The sequence below is a fragment of the Dryobates pubescens genome, chromosome 11 (genome assembly GCF_014839835.1).
Source record: "Dryobates pubescens isolate bDryPub1 chromosome 11, bDryPub1.pri, whole genome shotgun sequence".
NCBI lineage: Eukaryota > Metazoa > Chordata > Aves > Piciformes > Picidae > Dryobates > Dryobates pubescens.
Genome location: NC_071622.1, coordinates 13019039 through 13035407, shown reverse-complemented (window position 1 = coordinate 13035407; position 16369 = coordinate 13019039). Strand labels below are relative to the sequence as shown.

Sequence of the window (16369 nt, the reverse complement as noted above, 5' to 3'; positions counted from 1 at the left end):
ATAGTCAAGAGCTATCAGTCCTACTCTCAGGCAGGCAAGTTCTGCTGTTCCCAGAAGAAGATACATGTTTGAACAGCACAATACCCAAATAACCAAAAGAACCATAACAACCTCACATTTGATAGCTAGAGCTAATGATCAAGCAATTAATGTCCCTAAAGAATTATATACTGACATTACTGACTCTGAAGCTTTCTCCATGTAACTGGGGCAGTTAGAGAGAACATTTTGTTATGTACTCCAGAAAAAAACAAGTTGAAGTTTGTGTCTAGGAGGACTAATCTCTCCTGTGACAGTTTTTCAGCTTATAGAAGAGCCTAGATTGCAAAAGAAGGGTGGGGGGTTTCTTGTTTAGTTAAAAAAACAAATATGCACAATTCTAGATTTGATAGCACCTGCCATCAGATCATCCCTGAATAAAACCATAGTAAAGATAAGCAGAACAAACCTGAAGAAGTTTGTACCCTTGAGTCTACCTGGGGTCAGTCACAGAAGTCATTACTCTTCCTCACTCATCCCTCAAGATTTTCCAGCTGAACTGTGTGCATAACTGTTCCCTGGTTGAAGCTAGCACTTTTCAACATAGGTCTTTACTAACAAACACAGACAGGCATAAATTGCTGGACAGCAACTACATGACCAATACCTGATTTAAACTGAAACAGGGCAACAAATGAGCCACAAACAGCTGATCCAAAATAAAAACCTAAGTAGTAAGCAGTGGGAAGAGAGGAACATTCTAGAGACTGCACACACTTCATCTGTGCACAGGCAAATCAACAGTTGTCTGAATCCTAATCTGCTGAAGCTAGATTTTTTTTTTTCTATACACATTTTAGTATTCTGAAGTATCAAAAGTATCATGGCAGTGATAAGATGGGCATCTGCCAATAAGAAACCATATTAAATTCACTAGGACCGGTATGATTCTTTTCCATGTAGGAATAGTTTAGAGCTACCTGACTACTTCTGGGTGCGTTCAGTAGATGAAAAGTAAATTTAGGAAAGGAGGAGGAAGGGGAGGTCTTGCAGCCACTGTCTCTATAATTTTTCAGACTGAGGTAAGTACACATGAATTATTTAGTTAATACCCAGCACAATTCACTGAAAGAAAGCATAAAACCCACAACCTAACAAAAAATTAGAAAGTGTTGCTTGCCACCCACTCTTGGCAAGAACTTCCCTCCTAACTTGATTCAGCAGCTACAATTCTGCTTTGATGCCAAGTGACATCTCAGCTGTATTAAGGCTATTACTGCAATGTGAAACAATGAGGCAGCAAGGGGAAGAATTAAAAGCCTGGCTGGAGACAATGGTAAAGCACTATCAAAAAAAAGCTCCCCAGCCTCCCACCTACATAACAACCTTCAATTCCCACCTCCAGCAAATTTCTGTAAAAGAAACATTCCCTCTGGGGGGAGAACCCACAACAAAATCCAGAAGTTGCCAAACAGAATGTTTACAGGTGCTCTGTACATACTTTTTCATAACGTACTGCGAAAATACTCGTTAGACTTAAAAGCCTAGAATGGAGTAGTAGTGTGAAGTTCCTACCCATCTCACCTGCTCCCTTATGTTCAAGATTTAGCAGTACACTATTCACTCTCCCCAAAATGTGGCATTTTCAAACTACTTATTTAGAAAGGAAGAAAAAAGTACAAGTAAAAAAAAGAATCCCAAACCTCCCATTTCTAAGATTCCTGATGCAATAATGAGGAAATGCTAAAGCTGAAATATACTGTAAGAACATTATTAAGGGAGTACACCTGCTACTGCCCAGCCCAGGCAAGAAGAGCTTCTATTTCAATGAGCCATTGAGAGTTAAACATAAATGGAAAACTCCATTTTACACACAGCTTCACAGGTATGCAGAAAACAAGTAGTTTTCAAATGGACACTTAAAGTATCTCATAACTTACTTTTCAGTGAGTGTGAGCTCCCCCTTCCCTTGAACTTTTTTTTTTGGGGGGGGAAGTGTTTTTCCTTGTCACTTAGGTGCTGCACCCATTTTAAAATCAGGTATCAAATAGTTTCATGTTAGTAACTGTTTACATAACTGTAACTCCATATATATATTTATATATATAAAGCTCCAGTTACTCTGTTTTCCTTCAAAGAAAAATTAAGACTACTCTTAAACATCCAAAAGATCTTTTAATAAAAGCAGAAAATCATCCAAGAGCAGTGAAAACTAATGAATCTTTAAACAAAACCACTGATGTAGTCGCTTGTCTGCTTGGTTTTGAACTCTTAAGTTCTATTAATCACAAAAAAGGATCCGTTATTATACATCATATACAAAGTAATCTCTACTGTGGTATTTCAGAAGGCATTGGAGTAGTCTGTTTGCTAGCACATACATTTCATTATATCAGAAGTCCACAATAACAAAATTTTGTTCACCACCTCAAGCCTTTTTATAATTATATACCCTGTCACATCCATCTCAAACATTTTGCAAGAGAATTATTAAGCTGGATCAACTTCCAAAATTCATCTTCTCTAGTTCTGGCACCTCCATGGGATAGCATTTTTACATTAGTAAGGAATTGCACAGTACCATCAACTTCAAAGAGAAGATGCACAATTGAGAACGGTTGCCAAAACGCTGTCTTGCTTACCACATTAGTCACTACAACCACCTCTAAATAGTGGAGGTAAGCAGAGTGAGGAGCTACTAAGAGAAGATGATCTAGGCTTTCCTCATTTCTCTCTCCCAAACTACAGCTTAAGTCTAGCTGCACTCATCCTGTCTGTAACTGAAGAGACAATTGTTCAAAGATGAGTGAAAAAACTCAAGGTGTTAACAAAGACTATCATAGCCACTACCTACAAGCATGCCACTCCCAATGACATTTAACACCGCAGCTACAGAACCTCATCTCTCCTGAAACAGTGGATGATAACCTGCATTGCTTACCACAAGTTAATGCAGGTTTAACCATCACATCCTTATGAAAATACATAGAATACATAGAATACATAGAATAAACCAGGTTGGAAGAGACCTTCAAGATCATCGCGTCCAACCCATCAACCAATCCAACACCGCCCAAGCAACTAACCCACAGCACCAAGTACCCCGTCAAGTCTTCTCCTAAAAACCTCCAGTGATGGCGACTCCACCACCTCCCCAGGCAGCCCATTCCAATGGGCAATCACTCTTTCTGTATAGAACTTTTTTCTAACATCCAGCCTGAATCTCCCCTGGCGCAGCCTGAGACTGTGTCCTCTTGTTCTGGTACTGCTTGCCTGGGAGAAGAGACCAACATCCGTCTGTCTACAACCTCCCTTCAGGTAGTTGTAGAGAGTAATAAGGTCACCCCTGAGTCTCCTCTTCTCCAGGCTAAGCAACCCCAGCTCCCTCAGCCTCTCCTCGTAGGGCTTATGTTCCAAACCCCTCACCAACTTTGTTGCTCTTCTCTGGACTCGTTCCAGCAAGTCAACCTCCTTCCTAAACTGAGGGGCCCAGAACTGGACACAGTACTCGAGGTGCGGCCTAACCAGTGCAGTGTACAGGGGCAGAATGACCTCCCTGCTCCTGCTGGCCACACTGTTCCTGATGCAGGCCAGGATGCCATTGGCCCTCTTAGCTGCCTGGGCACACTGCAGGCTCATGTTCAGTCTACCGTCGACCAGCACCCCCAGGTCCCTCTCAGCCTGACTGCTCTCCAGCCACTCTGACCCCAGCCTGTAGCTCTGCATGGGGTTGCTGTGGCCAATGTGCAGAACCCAGCACTTGGATGTGTTCAATCTCATGCCGTTGGACTCTGCCCATCTGCCCAGCATCGAGAGTTGTTTTCATTCTGCTACCAACAAAGACCAACGAATCTTTAGCTATTCTGCATTTTTCAGTGCCATTTCACACATGGCTATCAGAAAGTACTTTCATGTCAGCTCTAGATCTGACATGCATCACCCACACCAGGGACCTAAACGTGTCAAAACCAAACCCCATTCCTTCCCATATTAGCGTCTAACAGACTGCAAAAGCTGTTCTGGATCTGTTAAATGGTCAACTAGTCCTGCAAACATAGGGGAAATAGAAGGAGAAACACAGAGGAGCAAGCCTCTTTTAGCACCAGCACAGATCTGATGAGTTTTTACCTGTAGTTTCATGAGCAGCTCATTTGAACACAGCCAGGGTAATACCGATTCTTAATATGTCTTCATTAGTGGAAGCCACATCTAAAGTATTGGTTAAATTCTAACTACATGCTGAAATGCTATTAAACTATTCTAACAGTGAGAATGACTAGACTAACAGTTTGGAACGAAAAGCAGTAGAAGGAAATGAGGAACTCAAGTGATAACAACCCATGGAAATATTCCTTTATATTAAACTATCTTTGTTTCAAAACTACTGCTTCACAGCTAAATTTAACCAATGTTTCTTGACAGTGCACATCACACAAACACAGTCAAAACCATCCTTTCAGCTCATCATGGTTACAGCAGTGAGCGAAGTGTTATCTCAAGAAGATAAAAAGAATGCTGCAGCAGCCTGTAACTCCAAGTTTTCTCACTGCTACTAGAATCAAGAGTTGCAAACAAAGAAGCAATCATGTAAATACTTACAATAGCTGGTATAAAAATAGCTTACAGGGACCAAATTGAGCCTGACATCCTCCTCTGGCAAGCTCTGTAGTAGCTTCACTGGTAGTAACAGGAATATTAAGATAAAGAACATAAGTTTCACAGATGACTGTGCTTGTTTCCATGACACAGGCTGCAATTGTGTTTTAATAACACAACCTAGTCTACGCTAAAGCTCTTGCAGTCATCCAAGGTTAAGAGGCAGCTTGTTGCAAAAATGGCACCAAGCCTGGAGTTTCAGCTCTATTGTATTAGCTGTGTTAAACAAAATAATAATAATAATAATAATAAAGTCAACATATGATTTAAGATTTTCTCGTCATCTGAGATTAGTTTTGTTGTAAAAATCCAAAACCTTTTCAGTATGGACAAACTTGCCCATCCTCTTTTAGCGTTAAATTACCATTCACACAGAGCTTAAAGTCTTTAAATATCAGTAGGAGAGGTCACACAACTGCTGCTGAAAAGCAGGTTAATTCAGGTACTTCTGACTCAGAATGTAATTGAGCCTCATTTGCTCTAAATGCTACTGGCCGCTGGGTGATTCCATTTGTAGCATTGCTCAAAAAGAGCAGTTCCAGAGGCCAGAAATAGCTTGGGGCAAGGTACTCCTTCGGAATGAAACTTTTCATGTAACCTTCAATTACAAGGAAAAACAAACAAACCAACCTTAGATATTTTGCTGCTTTGGTGTTAGTCTCACTTACCTTCCAGATAGATAAAAATAGCATCTTTTCTTTTCTTCACAGCTTTACAAGATCATTAAAAACAGTGCTCGCGGTTTCAGTGAGTGGAAACACAAGGTTCAAGTCTCAGGGTTTCCATTAAACACCTACTCCTAACCAACAACAAATATCTCAGAGCTTAACCACTAAAATGAAAGCTGCTGGTTTGGTTTTATTCCCCCCCCCCCCCCCCCCCTTTTTTTTTTTTTAATACAGCAAACTGTGTAAGTCAGCCATGTGTAACAGAGAAAAATCCAAACCTCCAACATCTCCTCAATCCTCCTATCAGTACCAGATAAGATTTTTGGCAGGAGTCTGAATTCAAATGGGAAGAAAAGTATCGTACATCTTCTTAAAAGAGGTCTTGGATTATAACCCTAGCTATGAAAGTTATGCAACTTGAAAAGCATCCAAGCAAGAAAGCAAAAACGTAATAATCCCAGGAAGTTACCTATTAAAAAAATCCACTGCCTACTTGATGAACTGTGCTGCTCCAGCCTTGTAAAAACAGTTCTATTCCAGGCACGGATTTTGATCTTTTTGCAAACAGTTCTCTTATGTACTGCTTACTTTACACATGGAGCAGCCTATGAAGAACAATTTCTCTTTCTTAGTTATTAATGCTAAATCTTAAAACTTATTTACCCCTGAAAACAGATTACAGCTATTTTATAGCTGCATCACTAACTAATTCTGACAGCTCACATACCAGCCTGTCATATCACCATGACTGATTCTATTCCCGCTTCTCAAAAGCTGTGCTAGTTCATTAAGGTAATTTCAGAATGTATCAGATGTACTTGAAGGAAAGGACTGGTGTCACTCACTTCCCCTTCATGAAAGCTCCCAATTACTGTCACAAAAACTGGTAAATGGAAAGGTCTAAGGCTTTCTTTCTCCCTTTGTCCTGGGGAAGTGGCAGGTGGGAGGAAGGACAACTGACATTCTTATTTAGCAGGTGAATGCATGCTTTACTTGCAGGAAGACGCAGTGGAACAGTTTGGGTTTTGTTCCCCTTCACATTTTACATGAAAGAAAATAGGCCTATGATCCTTTTAATCCCTGGTGAGTAACGCTGCCACCACACCCCATTCTCACCATGCAATGCCTGATGTGATAGCCACACCACTGCAGCCTCAAATTCCAATCTATAATTTACTGTACCGATACCAACTATTTCTGTGGACACCTTTCTTCCTGCTATGTCCTGAAATCATCCACGTCATACCCAAGCTTTGGCTTGACACAGCTAAAGCTGTTCTATTCTAAATTGGTCTAGCAAAGCTGAAAATGCACATAAAAATGGCTGTGATCATGTAATTCCTCCTCAGAAACACACCCAGAGACATCCCCACCCAGTCCTTGTGTGCTATTTTGTTAGAAGTACTTGACTAGGAAGTTCCACTGAGAAAGGAGTGACCAGAAGAGTCAACTACAGATTGTTCTGCTTGCTGAAGCCACATAAATCCTTAAGATCTAGAAAACCAGGGGAGAAAACATTTCATTTCTATGAATGACAGTGCAGAGACTTTGACACTTTGGGCAGAACAACCCAACTGATTGATTTCTGATACACTTGGTACAGGAATAAGTGGGGGGGAAGCAAGCAAGCCTGGAAGCAACTTGCCAGTTTTTATGTCATCTTAGTCCCGAGTTTATTCTTTCCTTTCCCCAAATGCCATAGAAATGAGGTAGAACATCACACATTAAGGAGAGATGAAAATTTTGCCAAGTATTCTTCTCCCCACCAAGAACATATTCTATAAAAATTAGACTGCTTGATGAGAAGAAAGTCTTCTTAGGTCTGGTAATAATTAGAGAAAAGGGATAAATTTAGTATAACGTATGGAATTTATTTTGCTTTGCAGTCAAAGCTGCCAAGTCTCTGCTACCAGAGCTCTCTTGCTCTAAGCAGAAGTCTCTACCAGAAGCCCTCAAAAGAGAAGGCTGAAAGAGAAATGCTACTCTGAAAATATGAGAAGGCCATCAAAGGTGACTTCTTACAATACAAGTCTTGAGCATGAAGACTACCAGCTGGGGTGTGCCTCTTTGCCTTGTGGTGAAGTGTTCAGAAGAGCTTTGACCACAGGCTTTCACTTTATTGTTTTAGTAATAAAAATAGAACTTTCATAACTACATTCAGAGTCACCAGAAATATACTAAGCAGCATCAATGAAGGGAAACTGCACACCTGCATTTCCCATGCACTGTCTTGAATCAGATCAAGGTTGTTCTCAGTGCCTCCCACTGTCATTATTAGGCAGAGGTGGGATGATTTAGAGTTTCCAAACACAGTCAGCTCTTGCTTTGAGCACCTTTTCTGTGCTCAAATCACAATAGTCAATGCAAAACAAATTATTTGTCTCCCTGAAGATCCTTAACACAAATACATCCTTGAATCCGACAAAGGAATAGATGATTCAGAAGAGAAAAACAGAATGAATCATTAAGCAAGCCAACATCAAGTCAGGAAGAGGCTCTGTCTAAAGTATAACTCAGTAGATAAACATCATAAAAAGTACCACAGAAGTGATATCTGCAGATAGTAGTCACAACATGATTTAATACAGAACATAAATACAAGAGACCAAAAGTGCACATGAGCATTTTGAAGTCCAGAAGACACCACCAATAGCTCACACCCCCATAGAACCCAACAACAGCTGGCAACAAACCAGTTACATTTAAAATAGTCTGGACTACTCCAAGCAACCAAAGTTAAAACTACTTCTTACTTCCCTGTATAACATTTTGTTTCCACTTGTATGAACAACCTATAAAGAAGTTAGTGTCCAGGCTTCCATCCTTGAGGCCTGGTTAAACAAGGAAGACTAAAATTAAAATTCACCATTTTAAGTGTGGGTTTTTGCAGCAACACCAAGACCTTTCTTGTAATTAATTCTACAGGAGGCCTTTTGAGGCAATAAAACAGAATGACTCATAAACAGGAAGGACAGCCTGAGTCGTAGCCTCTGGTTTAACTTACTCAGTCCATTCCATCAAGCCAGTTTAGGCTCAATTTATTTTTTACCTTTCTCCTTTTGAATTTACAGCAAGAGCCAAAGTAGTCACGAGGGAGTGCACCATGAACAATGCTGCCTAACTTCTCACCAGTTCCAGAGGAAGCGGTGACATTTTGATAGTCCTCAGTGAAGTCCAAGAACAAAGAGTCCCACAGTTGCTCCATTATCCAAGCAGCCCATCCTGCAAGTCTGAATTGTCAAAGCAACAAAATTAATAGGCAATATGCCCTCTCCGGTACCTGCATTTGGTAGCTGAATTGAACACCGGCTCCTAACAGAACAAAGTTAAATCAAAAACATAAAGTTTAATTCAAATGAAAGTTGATAATACTAGAGAACAAAAGATTACAAAGAGATTAGGGGAGGCAAAGACACCCATGGGTCCAGCAAAAAAAATCATCCTACAAGGAAACAAAGCATTTTAGTATGCAAAGAAATAGTCTCCTTACATAAAAGTCATTTCAGTCTGGAAAGAAACACAGGAAAGTGCTAATTTTTTTGGTAGTTGCTTTAGAAAATTGTGAGACTTTGCCCTGTTCTGATGCACTTTTGAAACAAAATCCACATTCTCTTTGCAAAGCAACACTAAGAACCACTGTCCTTCTGGAGCTGCCAGTAATTTTCCAGCTTCCAAATTTTCACATTTCCCCACACAATAATTAGTAACAATGCAGGTAATCAGTGACAATTTCAGTATTATAATAAACAACTGTTCATCAGGATCTTTCTGATTTGAGTAATTGGCTCTGTTGTTTACAACAGGGTACCTTGCAGATTTGGTACATTACATGTAAAGGTCTGAGCTCCTCAAACATGTCTAAGAACTCTGCAAATGCCATGTTAAACAGACTTCCTAATCACTCTAGAGAAGCTCAAGCAATACTTACCTAATCCAGCCACAAAAGATGTTGTACATTACTGGAAACGTTTTCATTTATAGAGGGTGGAGGCTAAGAGTTGCTTCACAGTATGCAGACATGCCAAGGCTTTCCTCCATCCCTCCTACCTAAAGCATAGCAGTGCTTTGCTAGTTTATATCTCCTCAAACCACTCAGAGCACTTCACTGTGGCACAAAACCCAGGATTGATTTTTATAAAATGAAATTCTGAAGTGTGAAACATGACAACAAAGATGATTGCTTCACTGAGCTCATGAGCAGAGTTCTCAAAATTTCATTAAACCACACTCACTTGTAAAGGTAGGAGGAAATTTTCTCCTGAGACTTCCAGACAGCAGTTTACACTTGGAAACAGGAGATTTAATTATCATTAGGCCTGCATAACTGCTACAATTATTAATGGCCATAAAATAATGTTTATGCAGCATGTAATAATTTCAGAAGGCCAGGAAAGCTCAAATTCACTTTCTACCATGGCTTTCCAATATAGTCGTGATTAATTTCAAGATCTCTCCTTTAGCTCTTGCATCCTGGCATAGAATGAAAACAAGAATAAAGGGCACAGCCCACTTCGGTCTTGCTGTACTGCAAGCGCCAGATTCATCAGATACAAACACTGGATAAGAAAGTCTTAACACTTTCATTTGTTTGTACAACTCCTAACACCAAATAGTACCTGAAGGACTTCTTTCTAAACTGATAACAAAAGGAAGGGGGGGGACAAGCTGAAGGAATGTGACTTACAATAAAAGTAAACAAATAGTTATTTTGCTGACTTTTGAAGGACATTTACACTACGCAGTCACTGGAAGAGTTACTCTTTCAAGTACATCTACAAGAAAAAGCAAAGAGAGCTAAGTTTGTGTGAATCATCTTTCCACTAAAACCAAAGCACTGCCACTGAACGCTGGGAATATTCCACAGAAGCTAGTTTATTAATAAGTAGATAATTAAAACCATCCCACTTGGCATGAATTTCAATCCATTCACTTTGTGATACCTTCCCTGAACCTCACTCCCTTTGCCCAAAACACAGTTCTTAAGTTTGAGTTGGAGACCAATGCTGCCTGCCACAATTTGTCAAAAATAATGAGCTGCAGATGCCTGAACACCTTCAAAGTATAATTAACAGACACAATTCCTGATACTCTGGTAGAAGTATCCTTTCAAAACAGTAGGGAAGTTAAAAGCTGTCACTGAAAAACCTAACTTGCTCACCATTTGGACTGAAGGAACTGCTAGAAAGTATTTCAGGAGGAAGTTCGGAGAAGAGCTTTAGAAGCAGACTACAAGCACTACTGCTCCATCAGCTGAGCAACCAGAATTTTACTATGGAAAGTGGGGTTTGAAACAACCATGCCTCAACCTTCAAAGCTTATCTTGACAGGGGCTGATAAAAATGGAAGCATCCTCAAAAATAATGACATTTGGAATGCCTAGATTTTATGTCAAGATTAAGAGCCTGATTTTAAAGAGTTACTAATTAGTTCAGTTTTAAATCACCTATTTAATCGGTGTAGTAGAGGAATGAAACAAACCTAAAGAAATCAGGAACCACATGCAAGATCTACATTTTCCTAGAGCAGCACATTTCAGTTACTCCACACAATGTTTCTTCAATTGTCTTTTAGCTGAAGCAACAGTCCTACAACAGCCGTCTCAGATTTACATAAAATGCAGCCTCCAAACTTCCAGTATTTGTGCAATTGAGAAATAATGTTTTATCTGAAGAACTAAAAAAGGTTGTTTTGCAAGAGATCTATAATGAAAGGGATCTATACAACAGTAAGAATATATAACTTGTACAACTTACAGCTATTCTAGGGACTTCAATGTTGCAATGAATAACAGTCAATAAAGCTTTCAGCTTTTGTAATGCTGAATTCAAGACTTGCCTGCCCGATACACTCTTCTGTGTTGTCTCCAATTCTGTAGCAACCTCTGCCACAATCTATGCGAGGCAAATGAAAGATCTGTTCCTTCCCTCCACCACACTTGCACTACTGCTTAGTTAAACTGCATATCCTCTGTTTCTTATGTGGAAAGACAGAAAAAACAAATAATTCTTTTGTCTGTCAAAACAATCCTCTTCCCTTGCCTCCCCTCTCCTCCTCCAACCATTTCATATGACGATTCTAATACATTCCTAATAATTCCTTTTTCTAGCAATGTAGTTAATATTGTACAAACCAGGCAAAGGCACAAAAGTGATAGAGATATTTTCTGTATTATTCTGCATGCTGTCCATATACTTTCCAAGGTGGTTTTTTTTTTTTAATTAATGGAAAAAGTCCCCCAACATGCTGACCAATGGATGTCCAGGACTTTTTTCTATGCAAATTAACAGTGAAGTCTTCAAATTTGCCAAAAGTCAATGACTGGTGCTTGGGATATGATGCTAATTAGACAGATGGACATTTTTCATGCAACACTGTCTTACACACCAAGTTCAATCTTGAGCAACAGCCAAGAGCTACTTTCTCAAATTAGCAGTAACATCTACTCATGGTCATTCTGTCAGTCTCACTGTTTCAAGTCTGTGTGCAGAAGTTTTCTGCAATATGTTTCTGATACATATAATAATCTCCACAGGCAGAAAGTTGTCCTAGAACACACACTGCTTTCTAATAACAGTGAGAAGGAAAACAGCTATTTCAAAGAAGGGACAAGGGGACACCCATGAGACTTCCATGAAACACACTTGTGTACAAATCCTAACACAGCAGTGCACAACTGCTTCTGACAACATCAATTTGCGACAAATTTAGAAATCTTGATATATTTCTCATGAAAGTCCCTCCATTCCCCAACTGGTGGCACAAACTGCGTTGCCACCATGCAGTCACAGGAAAGCTATTTCCTCAAGCACTCTGACCAGAAAGTCTTCCTATATCAGAAAAATCTATTTACAAGAAGCTGATAGGACTTTTACACCTTCTTGCCCATTACGCATTTCCACACATAAGAAAAAAAAGAAAAGTCATTAGAAATCAGTTAGCCCTCTGAAATCTCATACCTTTTCAACTTTTACCACTAAGAAAACGAAACCTATGCAAAAGATAACCATCAACAGACACACTTCTTGAGAAAAACAAGTAGTCAAGCTGAGTGATGGGAACCACACCTCATTCAGCATGCACCATGGAATATCTCTGCACAGAAAGGAAAGTAACACAACGTAAGTAAATATGTGGGTTTCCTTCTCGGTTATCATGAGTCCATAGGCTTCAGATTGCATTACTGTAATATAGCCTACACAGAATCTTGAAGGTCATACTGAAATTTCAGCTGGTACAGGACGTTTATATAATGACCCTTCACAACAGAAGCATACTATATAACTTTATTCCAGTATGATAATGGTTTCATATTCTTTACCAAGTGCATTAGCTTCAAACTACAAACTCCTCGTGTATTTTTATCTCTCACATACTTTTGAGTCAGATTTGGTTTTTTGGCCTAACAGCCAATATTCCTTGGGATGCTTCAACAACCAAACATGTGATATACTAGGTGCAGGAAGAACCACCACAAAATTACATAGAGTTTCACCTACAAAATGATTCCCTCAATCCTTTGGGGAAAAGAACTTTAAACAATGACCAGGCTTTGCAAAAGATTTACAAGTTCTATAAAAATCATCTCCTTCAATGGTACCTTGTTGTGGCGGCTGCGTAGCTATTAGGAGATGCTCAGAATGTTTGGGAGCCTAAACACAGGTGAATACTTTCCTTCTAGTTCAGCTTTACAATTCACACCATTTAAAAGCTACAATTCCACAAGTTCTTTGAAATGGATGGAAGATCTTTTTTCCAGGCATCCAGCATAAAAGCCATAGGACTGCTTGGATGGAATAACACAAGTAATTAAGAATCTCCCATATTATTATTATTAGATGTGGGAATGGGAAAGGTCAATTCCCTAAGCACCATGAAACAGCCTTTACAGCACTAATCAGTTACAGATATAGACCCTAAATAAAATGGGATGTCAGTCTTCATCATCATTATCAAAGCTGACCACCATCACCATTACCCAAGACCTCTGAACCACCTATTAAGAAATCAATATTTTTATATACAGACACTGAACCTCAGCTTCTGCACTGCTTAATTCAGCACAGTTGATAACGGTTGCCATTCATATGGCTGGTGAATCACTGACAACATGGCAGAAGTTTCCAAAAGCAATCCTGTTCATTTCTGTTCATCTGTTTTAACATGACTGATTTTACAGGACAATATATATATACACACACACACTATGATGGCCATAAATTAGATCCTGACATTAATGGATGCAATTTATGAATTCATACATTAACCTATTCATTAGAACATTAGGTTTTAAAATAATGATTGTCAGCAAAATCTCCTTCATAAATTTCTCAAAATATTTTGCATTTAACTAAGCTAATTTGGATACAAAGCTGACAAAAAGCCAACCCACACCACCACCAGAAAACATACAAGTACCTTCCCACTCATGTCCATTAAGGTTACTGCTGCTTAAAAGTGATTGACAGGCGCACCACTCAAGCCTCTGGTTGTCAAAACAAACTGCACTGATGGTACCTGCACTTCTAAATTTCCCTCAAAGCAGTCTGTCAAGCCGTCTGCTTTGACAGAACCTTTTCTAGGACAGGAAGATAAAGTAATAAGCTATTGCTGGGAAAAGAAAAGATGCCTAACTGATAATGTCTGCTTCTATTTATGTTAGTGGAAGCCACAATTTCATATCAACACTCTGTATTAATGGAATGAAGAAAGCCACGGTGAAGCTTAGAAACTGTCAACAAGGTACACACTCCTCCTAGGAAGAGTGGGTTATTTATATAGCTTTGAAGCCTCTTATTAGCTTCATTGACTTCAAACATAGATACAGACATTTATAGTTGATAAAATTAACCCCCCTCCACATCCTTACATGTCTGAAGGGGATAAAAAAATTAAGTATAAGAACACATTCATTACTACTTCATGGTATTTCTGTGTTATCTAACAATTCCATACCCATATGATGCGAATTAGAGTATAAATGCTGAATTTAACACCTGCATTTCTCTTCCAAGCAGAGCCTTTAGAGGATAGGGTTGCTAAACCAGTTGCAATGATTAAAGCAGATCCACAACAACTCAGGTGACTTTGAGCCCGTTAATAATTTTTGCAAATTCACACACACCCCCACCCCGCACTTCAGCCATTTTCAATACGGTAAAATCACACAGAAAACAGCAGCTATCACCGCATGGACAGAAGATTTCTCATACGTACTCGAGTGAGATTTACAAAAAAATGTATCAGTGAAGAGAGCTACTCCGAGGAAAAAGACATGCATGCATATGGCGAAAATGATGCGTTCCCAGTTCATAGGGAAAAAACCCGCACCAGTTCCCAGTTTTGAAAGGCCCAGGCTTCACAATAGCTTTTGAGGACAAAACCAGATTATCAGGACATTCCCAACCACCAAAGCACATTAAAATGCTGCTATGCTAACACCGCACTCTCAGTAAGAAACCTTACCCATCCTCACCCTCTTAATCCCAACAGCTACAACGTCAGGGTGAAAAACTAGTGAAAGTAAGCGGAGTTTCTGTTCGGTTTTATCACGGCTTCTCCCCACGCAGAGGGAGGCCAGGGGCCACCTCGTTCTTCCCTCAGGCGCCACAGACAAAAGAGCGACAACCCGAACCGGGGGGCGACGGGGATCTCCCTACACACCGACCACGGGAAAAGGAGGGCTCTGACCTTACCCACACCACACCCCCCACAATGATCGTTTAACTCTGCCGAGAGCGACAGGGGAGTTAGTTTTCCCTTCTTTCCAGGCACGCAAAGCCTCTGGAAAAACAACAGCAGATGCAGGCCACACACAAAAGACGCCTGTCCCTTCTCCGCCGTAGCCTGAGGCGATGCCGCCTCTCCCCGCCCCCAAGCTAGACCTAACCGCCAGGTCCTTCCCACACCCCTTCGCCTCTCCCGCACCCAGGGACGGCGGCCTTAAAAGCTTGCACCCTCTCTCCCTGCTCGGGGCGTTCCGAAATCGAGTCCGGCAGGAGCCTAAGGCCTAGAGAGGCAGGCAGCGGTACAGGCCTCACAAACAAACGCAGCACCCTCCCCTCCATCTCCCTTCCCCCAGAAGATGGGCAGAGCCCTCTCACCCCCCACCAGCGCCCCCGAGATCGGTCCCATTGTTCCCCGCACGCCAGGCTCTCTACTCCTCGCAGCCGAGCCCTTCAGCGGGGGGTGCTGCAGAGACAACGTACTCACCACATGGGCCGGGCTCCCCGCAGCGGCCACCGGCCCCCTCAGCTACGGCACACGGGCGCGGCCACAGCGCCCTGCTTCTCCAGCACCCGCAGGCCCTGGGACCCCCCCAACACCATCGCCTGCCACCCCTCCGCCACTGCCGCTGCAGCAGCGGCCATCTTGTGCGCCAGCTACCTCCCCTCACCGCCTGCCTGCCTGCTTCCCTGCACCGCCTCAACCGCCGCTGCCGACCGCCCCTTCCTGCACCCGCCTCTCCGGGCAGGCGGAGCAGGAGAAAAAGCCGAGTCACAGGCCACAGTGCCTTGACAGTGAGAGTAGGGTCTTGGTGGCTGCAGCTACGCGCTGCAGGGAGGGTGCTGTGAGGGATTGTCACGGACGGTTCTTGTTCCTCACTGTTCTCTCTTTTCTTTTGGGGGGATTTTTTTTCCTCTTTCTCATCTTCCCATCACCAGTGATGGTTATGGGTATAGGTAGGCTGTGGAGTCGAAGTCGTGGCTCTTCTTAAGCCTGAGGAGTTCTCTGTGTCCTCGGAGCCCCCCAAAAGCTCCAGGGTCGCCATTTTCTTTCCCTCAGCAGGGGAGGGGGCGTCCCCTCTATGGGGTACAGAGCGATTCCCCTTTTCTTCCTCGCTGTGCTTGCCTCATGCCATCGAACTTTAGAGCTTGGGACTGGGATATTTTCTTACTCCAAAGAACGCCTGAAAGGAGGCTGTAGCGAGGTTGGCGTTGGGATCTTCTCCGAAGTAACAAGCAGTTGTACAGAGGAAATGGCTTTACGTTGTGCCAGACCAGGTTTAGGTTGAGTATTAGGAAAAAATTCTTGTCCCAAAGGGTTGTCAAGCCTTCGAACAGCCTGCC

General features: G+C 41.5%; 1 protein-coding gene across 1 annotated transcript in view; it reads right to left on the bottom strand.

Annotated features, from left to right (window-relative positions):
* Window positions 1–15606, bottom strand: part of RC3H1 (ring finger and CCCH-type domains 1) — a 77545-nt gene extending 61939 nt beyond the window's left edge. The window contains exon 1 of the mRNA XM_054165621.1: window positions 15513–15606. The gene's annotated coding sequence lies outside the window, so the exon portion shown is untranslated. The remainder of the gene's footprint in view (window positions 1–15512) is intronic.
* Window positions 15607–16369: the final 763 nt, after the last annotated feature.